Source organism: Sminthopsis crassicaudata, chromosome 5 (assembly GCF_048593235.1).
Source record: "Sminthopsis crassicaudata isolate SCR6 chromosome 5, ASM4859323v1, whole genome shotgun sequence".
NCBI lineage: Eukaryota > Metazoa > Chordata > Mammalia > Dasyuromorphia > Dasyuridae > Sminthopsis > Sminthopsis crassicaudata.
In genome coordinates this window covers 184396117-184413033 of record NC_133621.1, presented here as the reverse complement: position 1 = coordinate 184413033, position 16917 = coordinate 184396117, and the positions used below count along the sequence as shown (strand labels likewise).

The window sequence follows — 16917 nt, the reverse complement described above, 5'->3', positions numbered from 1 at the left end:
TTGGTGAATTGATTGCATTTAAAAATTATTAAAATAGAAATTTTAAAAATGGTTTATGAGTATGCAGAAAAAGGAAGAAGGGATCATTAGTCAATTTAATTCAATTTTATAAACATTTATTAAGTTTTTATTATATGCAAAGTACTCTGATAGGCCCTGCTGAATAAAAAGACCAGTTCAGCATGACCTGTTCTTAATAAACTTGTATAGCATTAGAAGAATGTGTAAGTTTCTTATGGAAAGGTACTGATTGTTGGTTTTCTTTTTTTGTCTTGTTACTCCTATTTTGCATATTTTTGGATATGTACGATTCCCCTAGGACTTTTATTATTGTGAATATTACATTTCTGTGAATGTGACCCAAGCTTAACATGAATGAATTTATTTTATCATATGGCAGTTAGTAAAATATATCCAGTCTTGGGCTGTATTACTAGGAGCACAGTCTCTAGAATGAGGAAAGGATGGAGATGATTGCACTGTACTCTGTTCTGCAGTCTTGCCTATATATAAATGCACAAACTTAATATGCAATGTACACTAAGGATCATAATTTAAAAAGGCAAATGCCACCTGAGTTACTGACTCTCACTGGAAAACTCTAGAAATCAGATGAATAAAAAGCCGAGCGGGGGCTGGGACAGCACTGTGAGAAGAGGGGCTCACGTAGGCATAAAGCAGCTCAGAGTCCGGAGGGTGGGGTGCTGGCCACTCACTCCTATGTAAGAGGGCAGGAGTGAAGGCCAAGGGCATGCAAAATAAGGCCTCGCTTCTCTACTCTGTACTTTTTGGGCTCAAATTAATCTGTGTGCCCGTCAGAGCACAGTTTGTGGATTGAAAGCCTTAAGTCGGTTTTCATCCCCGCACAGAGAGACAGCCTTCAGCTTGGTTCAGTTCAGAGTCCTCCTCCTGAGATCTGATCGAAGATGAGGACTTGCAGCCTGCCCAGTGACTGAAGCATTTCCACCCCGTCCAAAGGCTTTGGAAACACTGCCCCCGTCAGATGGGAGCTAAGATGGCCACCCGGGCCTTTGGACGAAGCACAGCCATGAGGATTTGGGGAGCACGGGGAGGGGCAAAGGCAACCCGGGCTCAGGCTCACCAAGAGCTTCTCGAGGGCCATAGCCCGGCTGGGGGGCTCCCGAGGGAGGCATGCATGTGGGGGGGAATGGCTTACTGCTACCTAGTGCTATTGCATTAAATATCTTTGCTTTAAATTTATCCTGTTTTCTGGCTGCTGTGTACAGTTAAACCATTGGTGGGGACGCATGCACTATGGTTTTGCGGGGAGGTGGATTCTAAGAGTAGTTTTTCTGGGCATCTCAAGTAGACAATGAGGCTGCTCCAGATGCTACAGAAAGAAATCTAGATCGGGTTGTGAAGGGAGGAGGATTTAGGATCAATGCATAATAAAACCAGAATTATCTCTGAAAACAGATATTGACTTCAGACAAGCCAGACAGAGCAAATCAATGAAGAGTCTGTGGAAAATCCCAGTCCTTACATACAAAATGCATCAAAGGAGTAATGGGATCTCTGGCTTGGGACAGTTAAGTCAGTGTTAATGGAGGGCAGAGAGAATGCACCGATAGCCCTTAGCTAGCTTTCTTTTCTTTTTTTCTTTCTTTTTTTGGTCAGGGACACTGGAGAAGACCAAATAAAAATGTCTAAACAGAAGTGACATTCCCCATAAGCAGCAAGAAATAACAAGAGCACCTACCTGCCCCTATGTGTTCATATCACCAAGCTCAGATGAACTATGTCCCGGAGGAAGGAAGGATTGGTGATTGTTGAGGTCCTGTCATTGAACTCTGACAGATCATGTAGAATAGAAGTATCACCGGGCTGGAGAAGGGAAATGTCCTAGTTATCAAAAGAAATAAATCTGTGTGAATTCTAGGTAAGACATCCAATGGACTGTAATTCAAGGTAGAACTTGTTAATAGAGGCATGATTAGTGAATAAGCAGAAAAAGAAGAGGTGATCACAAAGAGGTAATATGGCTCCACCAAAAATGTCATGCCAGAATGAATGGAACTTTCTTTTCTTTTCCTTATTTATTATATGTGTACATTCATTTTTAATACATTTTCATATTGTCATGTTGGGAAGGAAAAATCAGAATAAAAAAGAAAAGCCATGAGATAGAAAAAAATAAAACAAATGAAAAAAAGATGAAAATCCTATACTTTGATCCACATTTAGTCTTCATAGTTTTCTCTCGGGATATGGATGACATCAAAGTTTATTGGAATTGCCTTGAATCCCTGAATGAAGAACTAAGTCTGTCTTAGCTGATAATCACACAACATTGCTATTGCTGTGTACACTGTTATTCTGGTTCTGCTCACTTTACTCAACATCAGTTCATGCAAGTTTTTTGAGGCTTTTATGAAATTAGCCTGCTCATTATTTCTTATAGAACAATAATATTCCATTACATTCATATGCCATAATAACTTATTCAACCATTTCCCAGCTGAAGGGCATCCATTCACAAAAAGCTGCCACAAACATTATTGCCCTCTTTTCCTGTGTCTCCTTTGAGATACAGACCCAGTAAAAACATTGCTGGGTCAAAGGTATATGCACAGTTTTATAACGCTTTGGGCATAGCTCCAGATTGCTCTCCAGAATGGTTGGATCATTTCACAACTCCACGAACAATGCATTGATGTCCCAGTTTTCCCACATCCCCTCCAACATCTATCATTATCTTCTGTCATTTTAGCCAATCTGAGGGGTGTGAAGTAGTACTTCAGAGTTGTCTTAATTTACACCAATCAATAGTGATTCAAAGCATTTTTGAAAAACTTTCTGTGTTCCAAATTTTTCTCCCTCCTAGGATTATATGTAATCTACGTGTTGTCCTCAACTCCTCACTCTCTATACCCAAAGAGTTGCTAAAGTCTACACTCAGCTGTCAAAGTGATTTTCCTAAAGCTAAAGTCTGACCCTACCACTGCCCTACTCAGTAAACTACAATGACTTTCTATCATCTCCTGGGCAAATATAAAATCCTTTTCTTGGGATTCAAAGGGCCCCCCTTTTTTACTTGTTATTTATTTTTTGTTTGTTTTTCCTGAGGCTGGGGTTAAGTGACTTGCCCAGGGTCACACAACTAGGAAGTGTTAAGTGTCTGAGACCAGATTTGAACTCTGTTCCTTCTGAATTCAGGGCTGGTGCTCTATCCACCGAGCCACCTAACTGCCCCTGCCTCCCCCTTTTTAAAAAACAACTTGTATTCAACTTGACTCATATAAGAGAGTTCTTGAAAATTAGAATAAACTAAGCAGAAATTAACTCCTTAAGACAAATAAAATAAAATGAACTTAAAAGACTGAAAAAAAAATAAGAAAATATAAAGTTTCTCAATAAAAAAAACAAATGACTGGAAAATAGATCCAAGATACATAATTTTAGAAAGTATTAAAATATCTGAAAGACATCACCAAAAAGAGGGTCTGGATGTTATATTTCAAGAAATCATGAAAGAAAAACTGCCTGGATTTCAACAAGCAAGGAAGTTCCTCTGCCTGGCTCCTTGACAGTCTCAGGAAGAGACACCATTTCATCAAGCACCAGACTTCCATTCTAGAGAAGAGGAGGATGCCAATCCCATAATGTCTTTAATCTGGTTTCCTGCCTTGGTTAAAGAATAATAATTAGCATCCCTTCAACTTCTAGCATTTGTCCCCTCACTTGAATTTCTTGACCTTGGGACTCTGTGGTCAAACCCCCTTGGACAATGAAAACCTACCAGCATTAATTGCTCAAAGATCATTAAACTTTCTCTCCCATCCTTCTCCCCATTCTAAAATCCTTTAGGCATTTAAACCCTATTTCTCATCTCTTACTATCTGATCTCTAATTCCTAGTCTAACCCAACTTCCTCAATTGTGCCCCCTCTGGAAAGCCTGCTCCATAGGCAAAATGGTTTTCACCTTTAAAAGTCTTTCCTTTCCATCTCCCCCTGATGACATAACCCTCCTGGCTTCCCTTACCAGCACAGGTTATATACTTTTACTCATTCTCCCCAACTCACTGATTGAGGTGGGGAAGTTGGAATATTCCTTAGTCCTCCCCTTTTTACTTCCAAGTTTTCCCTCTAACTCAGGAACCCCTCTCCTGTTTGAAGTATACTCAATTTGTTATCTCCTACCCATTCAAAATGCTGGAGGTTTTGTCTACCAACTTACAGAACATTTGCTTTCTTTCTCTAATAAGTTCACTGCCTGGGGCAGCTAGGTGATGAAGCACCAGTCCTGAAGTCAGGAGGATCTCAGTTCAAATCAGACCTCAGACACTTAACCGTTTCTAGCTGTGTGACCCTGGGCAAGTCCAATTGCCTCAGAAGCTAAATTAAATATAAATGAATGAATGAATGAGTTCACTGCCTGATTCACAATTTTTTTTTTTTTTACTCAACTCCTGATCTTATTAGAGGACTTCAATGTTATGGTTCAGAACTTGAAACAAGCTGCAGATGCTTATGTACTTAGTTCACACTTTTAAAGGAGTTCACTCCTTTAGAGAGCAGATATAAGGAGTAGTTCACAAGCCCACAAAAAGACAAGCCCACTCTTGGACTTCCAGGAGATTCACAAGTCAGAAACCCACAAGCCCACTCTCTGGGAGGAGGAATCAAGATTCATTCCTACTTCCACCTTTGTGCTGGATGGAGACATTCAGAGAGAGCTTTTAGAACCAAGGAGAACATTAGACCTCTAAGAAAGCTAACCGGGCTCCAGGAAAAGATTCAAGACTTTGAAGGACAACATAAAGTATCTAGACTTTAACTCCCAGCTGCATTTGGGGTGATTAAACTGTACTGAAACTAAGGCTTCTTCCAGAAACTCCCCAAGAAACCTGTTCTCAGAGAACATTACATTTTAGAGAAGAACATAACACTTCAACATGAACACGGATAGTTTCTCAAATGTCCTAACCTCAAATTTCCTCAGATTATTCATTTCACATGACCTGCTTCTCCCCATCTCAGCCACACACACAGATTATCATACCCCTGATCTTGCCATGCTCAAATATACCACTTCTCTCTTTGTATAACATGGATTATATTTACATATCTCTAATTAATTCACTATCCCATTCACCCCAGTAGCTTTTCCAAATTTTTTCATCTTTTCAAATGTTCTGCGGCTCCTCCCACAACTACACTGTATTAACAAACTTTGCCTTAGTTTTTAATAAAAAAAAAAATTGAGAACATATGTCAATAGCTCCATCTTCTTCCTTCCTCCTCATCACTCAAGATATCTCCTCCTTCACTCCATCTCACATAAAAAGACAAATACAGATATGATCCTAGACAATCCTTTCTTCTTCAGCAAATTGCCCCTTCTATAATCTCTCTTGTCAAGGTCCGGGCTACCTCCTCTGAAGGGTTCAGAATAAGTTCTGGCCTCACGTTGGGCGCTAAAATGTAATGTCCTGTGGTCTCTCAATTTAATCCTTCTCTGGGAGGAGGATTCTTTTCTCTGTGAATCTTTTCCTCTGTGAGGTTTCTTGGGAAGCTTCTGGAGCCTCCCCTCCAAAATGTGGGATTGCTGGACTTGCCAATCCACAGCATCTTCTCTTTGACTTAATCCAGAACTGCTGTCCCAATTCAATGTCCCAGTCTAGACTGACTTCAGACTCAATGTTGCCTCTTTTATCCTCAAAGAGAATGGGCTTGTGAGAACTCAGGGGCTTGTGGGAACTCCTGCAGCCAATGAACTTGCATCTTTTAAAGGTGTAAATTCCTTTTAAAGGTTTGAACTAAAGGTGTGAATTCTGAGCTAGAGAATTGTTTAGACAATCTGAGTTATCACCTTGTAATCCTAACATCCTCTCACTTATCTTTTTTTTTTTTAATTACAGCTTTTCATTTTGAAAACATATACATGGATAATTTTCAACATTCACCCTTGCAAAACCCTGTATTCCAAATTTTTTCCCTCTCTTTCCCTTCAGCCCTCTCCTAGATAGCAAGTAATCTAATACATATTAAACATATGGAATTCTTCAACATATATTTCCACAAATATCATGCTGCGTAAGAAAAATCAGATAAAAAAGGAAAAAAATTAGAAAGAAAACAAAATGTAAGTAAACACCAACAAAAAAGGATGAAAATACAATGTTGTTATCCACACTCAGTTCCCACAGTCCTCTCTCTGGGTGCAGATGGCTCTCTTTATCACAAGATCATTAGAACTGGCCTGGATTAGATTATTGTTGAAGAGAGCCACAAGCATCAGAATCGATCATTGTATAATCTTCTTGTTGCCATGTATAATGATTTCCTGGTTCTGCTCATCTCACTCAGCATCAGTTCATGTAAGTCTCTCCAGACCTCTTTGAAATCATCCTGCTGGTCATTTCTTACAGAACAATAATATTCTATAAAGTTCATATACCATAATTTATTCAGCCATTCTCCAATTGATGGGCATCCATTCAGTTTCCAGTTTCTGGCCACTATAAAGAGGGCTGCCATAAACATTTATGCACATATAGGTCCCTTTCCCTCTTTTATGATCTCTTTGGGATATAAGCCCAGTAGAAACACTGCTGAGTCAAAGGGTATGCACAGTTTGATAACTTTTTGAGTATAGTGCCAAATTGCTCTCCAGAATCAGACATCAGTGTCAGTTTTTCCACATCCCCTCCAACATTGTTCTTGTCTTTTCCTGTCATCTTAGCCAATCTGACAGGTGTGTAGTGGTATCTCAGAGTTGTTTTAATTTGCATTTGTCTGATCAATAGTGATTTAGAGCACCTTTTCATGACTAGAAATGGTTTTAATTTCTTCATCTGAAAATAGTTCATATTCTTTGACTATCAATAGGAGGATAGTTTGAATTCTTATAATTTTGAGTCAGTTTTCTATATATTTTAGAAATGCCTCTCAATTATCTTTAATCTTTCCTAGTCCACTGAGTCCTTCCTGACTGCCTCCAATTGTATCCATGTCCCATCCTGAAAAATTCCTCACTTGTATGTTCCAATACTCACTAGCTATTGCCCCATTATATTTCTTCCCTTTTGTGATTAAGCTACTTGAGAAGTATTTCTTTAATGGTTCCCTTTACTTTCTTCCTCTTGCTCTCTTCTTATCATTTGGTTTCTGACTTCATTGTTCAATGAATGAAACTTCTAGCTCCAAAGTCATTAGCAATCTCTCAATTGCCTTTTCTCAATTCTTATCCTTCTTGACCTCTCTGTAACCTTAATCAATCTTAAATCTTAAATCAATCTGAAAAGATTAGTTTCCCAAAGGGAGCACAACCCACATCAAGACCATCCATCATTCTCTTCTCCTTGATGTCTCTTTCCAGTTTCTGTAATACTACTTTTCCTTAGTCTCCTATCTCCTCAATCATCTTTGCTCAGGCCTTTTGCAGGAGGTTTTCCCCCCTATCCTCTTTAATCCCAGGGATTCCTTATTATTTCCAATTTATCTTGAAAGTCGCTTATTTATAAAGTTATTTGCATACTGTCTTCCCCATTAAAATGTGAGCTTCTTGAGAGTAGGAAGTTTCTTGTATATAACAAGCTCTTAGCCCAGTGCCTAGCCCAATGTAAGTGCTTAAAAAATATTTACTGACTTACTGACAGATCTATTGAAATCAAAGAAAACTGCAAAGAGGAAAAAATCCATGGGTCACATCCTAAAAGAAAAGCCCAAATAAAAAAACTCCAAGAATGTAAGCCAAGAACTTCCAGGTCAAAGAAGTAGTACTGCAAACGATCAAAAAAGTTCAGATGCCAAGAAATTATAGCCAGGGTTCATAAGACTTATTAGTTAATACCATAAAGGTACAAAGCTGGTAATATAATGTTTCAATAGGCAAGAGATATGTGCTTATAATAAAAAATAATTTACCTGAAAAAACTGAGGATTTCTAAGAATGCTTGATGAAAAGATCAGAACTAAGTAGAAACTCTGAAATGTTGGCATATAAGCAAATAATTAAAAGCACTATACAAAGACAAAGGGCTTACCTTCTGATGGATGAGATAAGATGGTACAAGCCTCTCTTCAAAACTCTAATTCATCAAAGGTTACCAAAGAAGTTGAGTAAGATAAAGCTCTGGGGAGTGGTTTTGAGATGTTTTGATTATCTTAAAAGAAAGGAAAAAAGGAGAAACATGGAAGACTTGCATTAATTGATACAAAGCAAGAAAGTAAAATTAAGATAATATACTCAATAATTATTACCAGGCTAACAAAAACATTAAACGTTTGCTGAACTCTGATTAAAGGCAAAAATCCATATTATTATTATTAAACATGTCTCTTTTTTTGTGCTCATTTATGTGGATAGTGGGCCAATTGTTTTTGATGAATTATTTTAAAAGTGAATGAATATGACTGTGTAGGTCAGCCTGAGAGTTCATTTCAATTAATTATCTATGTTTTCTACTTTGTGTTTCTTTCCCTGGCCTGGCATCGGAATACCAGATTCTGAATTGGCTTGTTTCATCTAATTTCCAAAGATCATGACTAATTTATCTTATTTAACCAAATATATGAATTTCCTGTACAATTATCATGAGTTTTCAACCAACTCCAGCATTTTAATCTCATAAATTAAAGATTTATTTGTTTCTTTAGTATGGCAGAAATTAGATATGGATCCACACTTAACACCAAATACCAAGATAAGATCAAAATAGGTCCATGATTTAGGCATAAAGAGGGAGATAATAAATAGATTAGAGGAACCGAGGATAATCTACCTCTCAGACTTGTGGAGGAGGAAGGAATTTATGACCAGAGGAGAACTAGAGATCATTATTGATCACAAAATAGAAGATTTTGATTACATCAAACTAAAAAGTTTCTGTACAAATAATACTAATGCAAACAAGATTAGAAGGGAAGTAACAAATTGGGAAAATATTTTTAAAAACAAAGGTTCTGACAAAGGTCTCATTTCCAAAATATATAGAGAAATGACCCTAATTTATAAGAAACCGAACCATTCTCCAATTGATAAATGGTCAAGGGATATGAACAGACAATTCTCAGATGATGAAATTGAAACTATTTCCACTCATATGAAAGAGTGCTCCAAATCACTACTGATCAGAGAAATGCAAATTAAGACCACTCTGAGATACCACTACACACCTGTCAGATTGGCTAAGATGACAGGAACAAATAATGATGAATGTTGGAGGGGATGTGGGGAAACTGGGACACTAATACATTGCTGGTGGAGTTGCGAAAGAATCCAGCCATTCTGGAGAGCAATCTGGAATTATGCCCAAAAAGTTATCAAACTGTGCATACCCTTTGACCCAGCAGCGCTACTACTGGGATTATATCCCAAAGAAATACTAAAGAGCGGAAAGAGACATATATGTGCCAAAATGTTTGTGGCAGCTCTTTTTGTTGTAGCTAGAAACTGGAAGATGAATGGATGTCCATCAGTTGGAGAATGGTTGGGTAAATTGTGGTATATGAAGGTTATGGAATATTATTGCTCTGTAAGAAATGACCAGCAGGAGGAATACAGAGAGGCCTGGAGAGACTTAAATCAACTGATGCTCAGTGAAATGAGCAGAACCAGAAGATCACTGTACACTTCAACAACAATACTGTATGAGGATGCATTCTGATGGAAGTGGAAATCTTCAACATAAAGAAGATCCAACTCACTTCCAGTTGATCAATGATGGACAGAGGTGGCTACACCCAGAGAAGAAACACTGGGAAGTGAATGTAAATTGTTAGCACTAATATCTGTCTGCCCAGGTTGCATGTACCTTCGGATTCTAATGTTTATTGTGCAACAAGAAAATGATATTCACACACATGTATTGTACCTAGACTATATTGTAACACATGTAAAATGTATGGTATTGCCTGTCATCGGGGGGAGGGAATAGAGGGAGAGGGGGATAATTTGGAAAAATGAATACAAGGGATAATATTATAAAATATATATATGTAATAAAAAATTTAAAAAAATATTTATTTGTTTCTAATTTATACCATTGATTAAATTGTTTAGGATTTATATCTAGTTTATGACTTGAATTGATTCTGTAACTTAATCAAAGAGACATTCTTATCTGACAAAGGTAATCAGAATTCAGAACATCTTGTAACATTGAGATTTAGGAACCTCCCTCTAACATTCCCATGCTACATGGTCATTTCTCTCAAATGAATCCCTAGCTCCCAATCTGGGGTCATGATGACTGGGGTAAACTCATTGTATTTAGCAGAGCTTTATCTTACTCAACTCCTTTTGTAACCTTTGATGAATTAAGGTTTTGAAGAGAGGCTTGTATCATCTTATCTCATCCATCAGAAGGTAAGCTTCAACCCAGCATCTTCTTGCCGACCCTAATGTATATGTACTCACCCTTTTGCCATTGCTTCTAAATAAGGCATATCAATCATTCATCATCTCTGTGACTTCATCCTTCCTGATCACTCATTTAAACAATTACACCACAATCTATATAATTTTTCCTTTTAGAATATATAATCTCTTACACAAAAGCTAACTATCTTTTGCATTTGTACCTCTTGTTTTTAGTTCAGTATCTGGCACATAATAAATACACACATTTTTCTCCCTGCTTTATTTATTGTGACAAGGGAAGACTATGGCAAGGATATTGAGAAATGTCTGTGATGCACCTGTCAGATTGGCTAAGATGATAGGAAAAAATGATGATGAATGTTGGAGGTGATGTGGGAAAACAGGGACACTGATATATTGTTGGTGGAGTTGTGAAAGAATCCAACCATTCTGGAGAGCAATCTGGAACTATGCCCCAAAAATTATCAAACTGTGCATACCCTTTGATCCAGCAGTGTAACTATTGGTCTTATATCCCAAAGCCATCTTAAAGAAGGGAAAGGAACCTGTATGTGTAAGAATGTTTATGGCAGCCCTTTTTTTAGTGGCTAGAAACTGGAAGATGAATGGATGTCCATCGATTGGAGAATGGTTGGATAAATTATGGCATATGAATGTTATGGAATATTATTGCTCTATAAGAAATGACCAGCAGGATGAATACAGAGAGGCTTGGAGATACTTACATGGACTAATTCTGAGTGAAATGAGCAGAACCCTATAGGAGATCGTTATACACTTCAACAATGATACTGTATGAAGATGTATTCTGATTGAAGTGGATATCTTCAATGATGGACAGAATTAGCTACACCCAGAGAAGGAACACTGGGAATTGAGTGTGAACTGTTTGCACTACTGTCTTTCTACCCAGGTTACTTTTACCTTCTGAATCCAATTCTTACCGTGCAACAAGAAACTGTAACACATGTAACATGTATGGGATTGCCTGTCATCTAGGAAGGGGGTAGAGGGAGGGAGGGTAAAATTCAGAAAAGAAGTGAGTACAAGGGATAATGCTGTAAAAAAAATTACCCATGTATATGTAATGTCAAAAAATTATAATTATAAAATTAATAAAATTAAAATATAATAATAATAAATAATAAAAAGAAAAATGTCTGTGATGGACAAAATAAAATTTACAAAAATTTTGTTGTACAATTAATAGGGCTAAATGCCAAGTTTTACACGTTTCAGAAATACAAGCTATGGGATGCATGACTAAATAATAAATTTTTCTGATGAGGATCCGGATGTTATAGTGGACTGATAGCTGTTCAAATTGATACTGATAATAATGACAGTACAAAAAAAATGTAATCTTGGGCTCCCTTGAGAGACATTAGGGAAGTCATAGTCAATAAATATTTTTTGAGCATCTAGAACATACTAAGTTCTGTGTTAAGGTGTGGGGACCCAAAAAGAGGCAAAAGATTGTCCCTGTCTTTAAAGAGCTCACAATCCAATGGGATCCCTGATCAGATAACTTGTAATGTCCAGGCTAGCTTTCTGGAGGTCCCCCTGATGGGCCTTGGTCTCAGCAGGATAGTCACCATGAGGATGGTCAGAAACGGAGTCTAACATCTTTATTATCTCTTCCACAGTCTGTTCACTCTGACTGACTGACCTCGTCCCCAGTTGTCTCAGCCCTTAAATACCCTGTTATAATTACATCATTACAGCACACTGAGTATATTCCAACTAGAGTGATTCTATCATATCATACTAGATGTATGTGAACTAGAGAACCATTATCTCATTAATTCCACTGAGTTAACTAACACCTTGTTGTAAGTATCTTTGTTTCAAGTATACTTCTCCAGGGTTCTGGCCCTCAACAGGTACTTGATGCCATAACTCAGTGGTCCTTAGACTTTCTAAACAGGGGGCCAGTTCACTGTCCCTCAGACTGTGGGAGGGCCGGACTATAGTAAAAACAAAAGCTCTATCTCCGCCCCTCCGCCCATTTGCCATAACCCGGTGGGCTGCATATGGCCCGCAGGCTGTAGTTTGAGAACCCCCTGCCATAAGATATTGATAAGGATCTCAGCATCAAGAGGGCAATCAAATTGCTGAATAGCCTCACTTTCTTGCCAAAGGAAAATCATTTGAAGAAACTAAAGTTTATTTATTCAGGAGAAGCAACTTAATGGGCGATTCTGTCTCCGTTTCCAATTTTAAAAGTTGTATTGTAGAAAGGTTTTGGGCTAGATGTTTGACCCTTCAGGGCAGAACTAAGAAAAATGGGAAGAAGTTGCCAAGAAGCAAAGTTAGGTTTGATATAAGAGAAAACAACAACTCTAACATTTAGAGTTGCTCTTATATAAAAGAGGTTGTCTCCCATCTCTTTTGAAGACCTTTAAGAAAAAGTGGGATGAATAATTTCTGAGTAGGTTGGGAAGAATATTCCCTTTCTGATAAGGGTTATTATACCAGACTGGGGCCTTGGAGGTCTTTTTCCAAGTCTGAAAACGTGATTCTGAGATCCAAAAAGAGGGCAATAAAAGTGATTTCCTTCATTTACTATTATTTTCTGGTAAGATATTTTATCATTCTTAAATAATGCCCACTACTGAGAATGACCCATCAGTGGTTGGAGACGCGGCGCTGAGCACCGCTGGGAGCTGAAAGTTTTCACTACAAAGGTGCGTATCCCTTCTCCCACACAGGCCAAAGACTGAATTTCAGTGTCGACTACATTCCATGCGTGGCCTTAGAAGCTTCCTCTGCAAACTAGAGGCAGAGGGCTGCAGTAGACCGTCAGCTCTGGGAAACTAAGTCACTGGATAAAGAGCGGGGACAGAGTTTGACAAATTAGGTCTGCTCCCAATGTTCCCCTCGGTGCGTTCCTGAGCTGCTCTTGCTTTGCTAAGGCCCATAGGAGACTTCATTAACGCGGCCCCTCCCCCGGACCGACCCCGACCTAGCAGTCGGGATCACCAGCTCAGAGCTCGGCCGGCCGAGCCCTCTTCGGAGGACGCTGATGGCAGCGGGAGAACTGGAGCTCCCTGACCAGGGGATTCTGGAGCGGGGAATTCGGCTCCAGCCTGGGCCCCTCGTAAGCTACGAGTCCCTCAGCTCGGTTTCCCCTCGGCCGAAAGGGTGGAATCGCAGAGGTGGGGGGGGGGAGGGGATTGGGGTTCTCTCCTTCCTCGCTCCGGAGCCGGAGCTAGCTGCCAACCTCAAGAAATCAGACCGAGCCCGGCACAGGGGCCGTATGGGACGTCCATGGCTCTGCAGGTGTAAACTTGGCGGGAACCTAGTTCGAATTATCCGTTACTTTGGTTCCTTTTGAATTTTATCCGTTCACCAGCTCGCTCCCAGGTGCAGTAGAACTGCCTCTAGCACAACCACCAAGGCAGGAGAACCGTACCCGTCTCTATCCCCAACTTCAACCTCGCCGGGTCCGTTCTGTTCCGGTTCGGTCCAGTCTAGTCCAATCCTCCCCATCCCCATCTCCATCCCCAACCCTACGGCCTCCAGTCCAGTACTCCCCGCCCCGCCCCGCCCCGCCCTCCACATCCCGATCGGACCCAGTCTTCTCCCCCATCCCATCCCCTCCCCTCCCCGCCCCTCCCTGCCCCGCCCCTTGGTCACTCACTCAGCATGGGGCTGGCCCCCTAGCTTCCTTAGCTGCAGTTTCCCCTCCAGGCTCAGCCTCGGGAGCTGCTGGGCCTGTCAGCGTTCTCCGGGCCCACCATTCTCGCCGGCCGCGTTCCCTTTTCAGAGCTCCCGGCCCGGCTTCCGGAGCTCTCCCTCCTGTTGCCCCGGCCCGGGGTCTCAGGAACAGCCTCTGGGGAGGAAGGGCACGCGGAGGAGTCAGAGGAGGAGAGCCGGGGCTACCTTCTAGCTCCACTGCGGGGTGCGAGGGAAGCCAACGGCTTTTTCCTCGGGCTCCACGGAAAGGCCCGCTCGAGCCTTCGAGTGTCCGCGCCACCACCGCCCCCCCCCCTCGCCTTCCCACAGCTTCCGTGGTGCAGCCCATAAAAGGGGCTTACTTGGGGGGGGGGGGCGGGCTGTGATTGACTTGGGCATTTGAGAATTTTGTTATTTCTTAATTACAGTCTTGAATAATTTGGCCAGAAGAATCATAGGAACAACCTTAGCACCTGGGTTTGAATTTGGGGTAGGGAAGGTTCATTCCACTTAGGGGCTTACTTAAAATTTAATTATTTGGTCCCAATTCCCTCCTTTTTTATTTATTTATTCCCTCCTCTTTTTTTTTTTTTTTTCCCCTCCCCTTTGTGGCGGCTACGAACCCAAGTGTCATCTCCGGGGCTCCCAAAGGGGGTCCTCAGTTGAAGAAGGTTTTGAACCTGACTTCTGACTACAAAGCCAGTGCACTTTCTCCTGGAATGGATTTTAACATCATGGAATCTTGGCCTGGAAGGGACCTTATTGTGTAATAATAATACTGGCATTAACATAGCACTTAAAAAAATTTAGTTTAAAAAGAACAAAATCTTGTAACAGAGTCAAGCAAAACAAATTTTTATATTGACCACGTCCAAAAAGAGCATGTCTTATTTTGTAACCTTAGTCTATCACCTTTCTCAGAAGACGAATAGATCCTTCACCAATGGTTATCTAGAATTATACTTGGTCCAATGACTTAAAATTCCACCTTCTCTACAAGAAGCCTTTTCCAATCTTCCTTTTTAGCTGGCAATCTAGGAGATAGAGATGAGGAAATAAAATTCCATGCATAGAGAAAAAACAATGAAAAAATTCAGAGGAGGGAGATGGAGTATCATTTCTCAGGATCAGAAATTTTTAAAAGGCTTAAACTTGGGAGCCAGATCATAAAGAGCATCAAAGCCAAATCAGATTTCCAATTTGAAATGTCCAATAGGAAATTAGTTAATCTTTGCAGGAGTTCTGGAAAGACTAGAGCTAGACTTATGTGGAACAGGAAATGTTAACTCATGCTATTTGATGTCACCAAGAGAAAGCCTATAGAGAAACAGAAGAAGGCCTAGGCAAGGTATATTCTTGGAAGAGGGTTATCATTGTAGGGCAGAAAAATCCAGCATATAACAAAGCAGTTTATAGAAAATCTTTTCTTTGTTTTCTGGCCAGGCAATTGAGGTCAAGTGATTTGCCCAGGTTAAATAGCTAGTAAATATTAAAGTGTCTGAGCTGGGATTTGAACTTCTTTCTGACTTCAGGGCCTATGCTCTATCTACTGCACCATCTAGCTGCTGCTGCCCCTTTGGAAGTTCTTTTGGTGGAATCAAAGTCTTGAAAACTAACAGAGGTGCCAAGAATTGGGGAAAAACTGAATAAATTATGGTGTATAAATGTAATAAAATACTGTGGTATTGTAAGAACTGATGAAAGAAAATTTCCCAAAGAGAAATATGGGAAGACATTAATGAATTGATATACAGTGAAGTGAGCAGAAACAAGAGAACAATTTATAACAATATTGTAAAAATGAACATTTTAATAAGATTTAACTGATGAATACAATGATCAATCATAACTACAGAAGATTGATGATAAAGAATACTACCTACCTGCTGAAAGAAAAGTGATGGACTATACTATATGAAACATACATTTTGGGATTTGGCCAATATAAGAATGAATTTTGTTTGACTATGTATATTCCAAGTTTTTATTTCATTTTTTCCAGTGGGAGTGGGGAAGATAAAGAACAAAAATATTCATTTAAAAATAAGATTTAATTAAAAATATAGGGAGGGCTTTAAAGACTTACAAAAATTAAAAAAAAAAAATCCAGGAAAGTTTAGACAAGAAGAGAATCAAGAATTAACAGTATCGCTACATGTTGAGGAAAAAAAAAAACAGATTATAGTACAGAGAAGTGAAGTAAGAAAAGCTCATTGAATTTAGGAATTGAGAAATCGTCATATTTTAATCTGAAAATTATAAGTCTTTTTTTTTTTTTCAAAAATCATTTGTAACTTTAGAGTGATTTCAGTTTATTGATGAGATAAAGAGGCCACATTGCAAACCATGTAGTGAGAAAAGAAGTATAAACCATGGGTAATAGGTAGCTTTATATAGGAATTTGGCTGGGGAAAAGGAGAGAAAATAATATGAGAGATACAGAGTCTATTGAAAGGTTGGCTGCTGCTTGTGCTGATTGGAAGGGAGAGGGCAGGGGAAATTTGCTGAGGAATATAGGAGGGGAAGGGAATAAAAAAAGGACATGTAAAAAGATGTCTTTGTCAGTGGAAGGACTGCTTCATCAGAGACTGAAGAATAGAGGATGATTAAAAAATAGAGGATTAGACTTTTCACACATAGAAAAGAGGAGAAGCTCACAGTGAATGGCCTCTTTTTTCCATAAATTCATCACTTCCAGGTTGTTCATGAACTTTGGAATTACCACAATTTATTGACTTTTCTCATGTCTTTTCCAGTATCTAATCTTGTCCTTTGTTTATGTTGTGAGCTCCAATCCTTCACTTCTCAAATTCACCCCTAAGCCAATGTCCCCACATTTACTGTAATCTCATATTAACCTTATATAACTCCTTGGTGAATCAGTTAAGCT

At 39.4% G+C, this 16917-nt stretch overlaps 1 long non-coding RNA gene across 1 annotated transcript in view; it reads right to left on the bottom strand.

Moving 5' to 3' along the window:
- LOC141543549 (uncharacterized) overlaps positions 1 to 15984 on the bottom strand; it is a 30825-nt gene extending 14841 nt beyond the window's left edge. The window contains exons 1-3 of the long non-coding RNA XR_012482468.1: positions 13993 to 15984; positions 8011 to 8130; positions 1721 to 1863 (exon numbers count right to left, since the gene is read on the bottom strand). This is a non-coding gene — a long non-coding RNA (uncharacterized LOC141543549). The remainder of the gene's footprint in view (positions 1 to 1720; positions 1864 to 8010; positions 8131 to 13992) is intronic.
- Between the last annotated feature and the right edge of the window lie 933 nt (positions 15985 to 16917).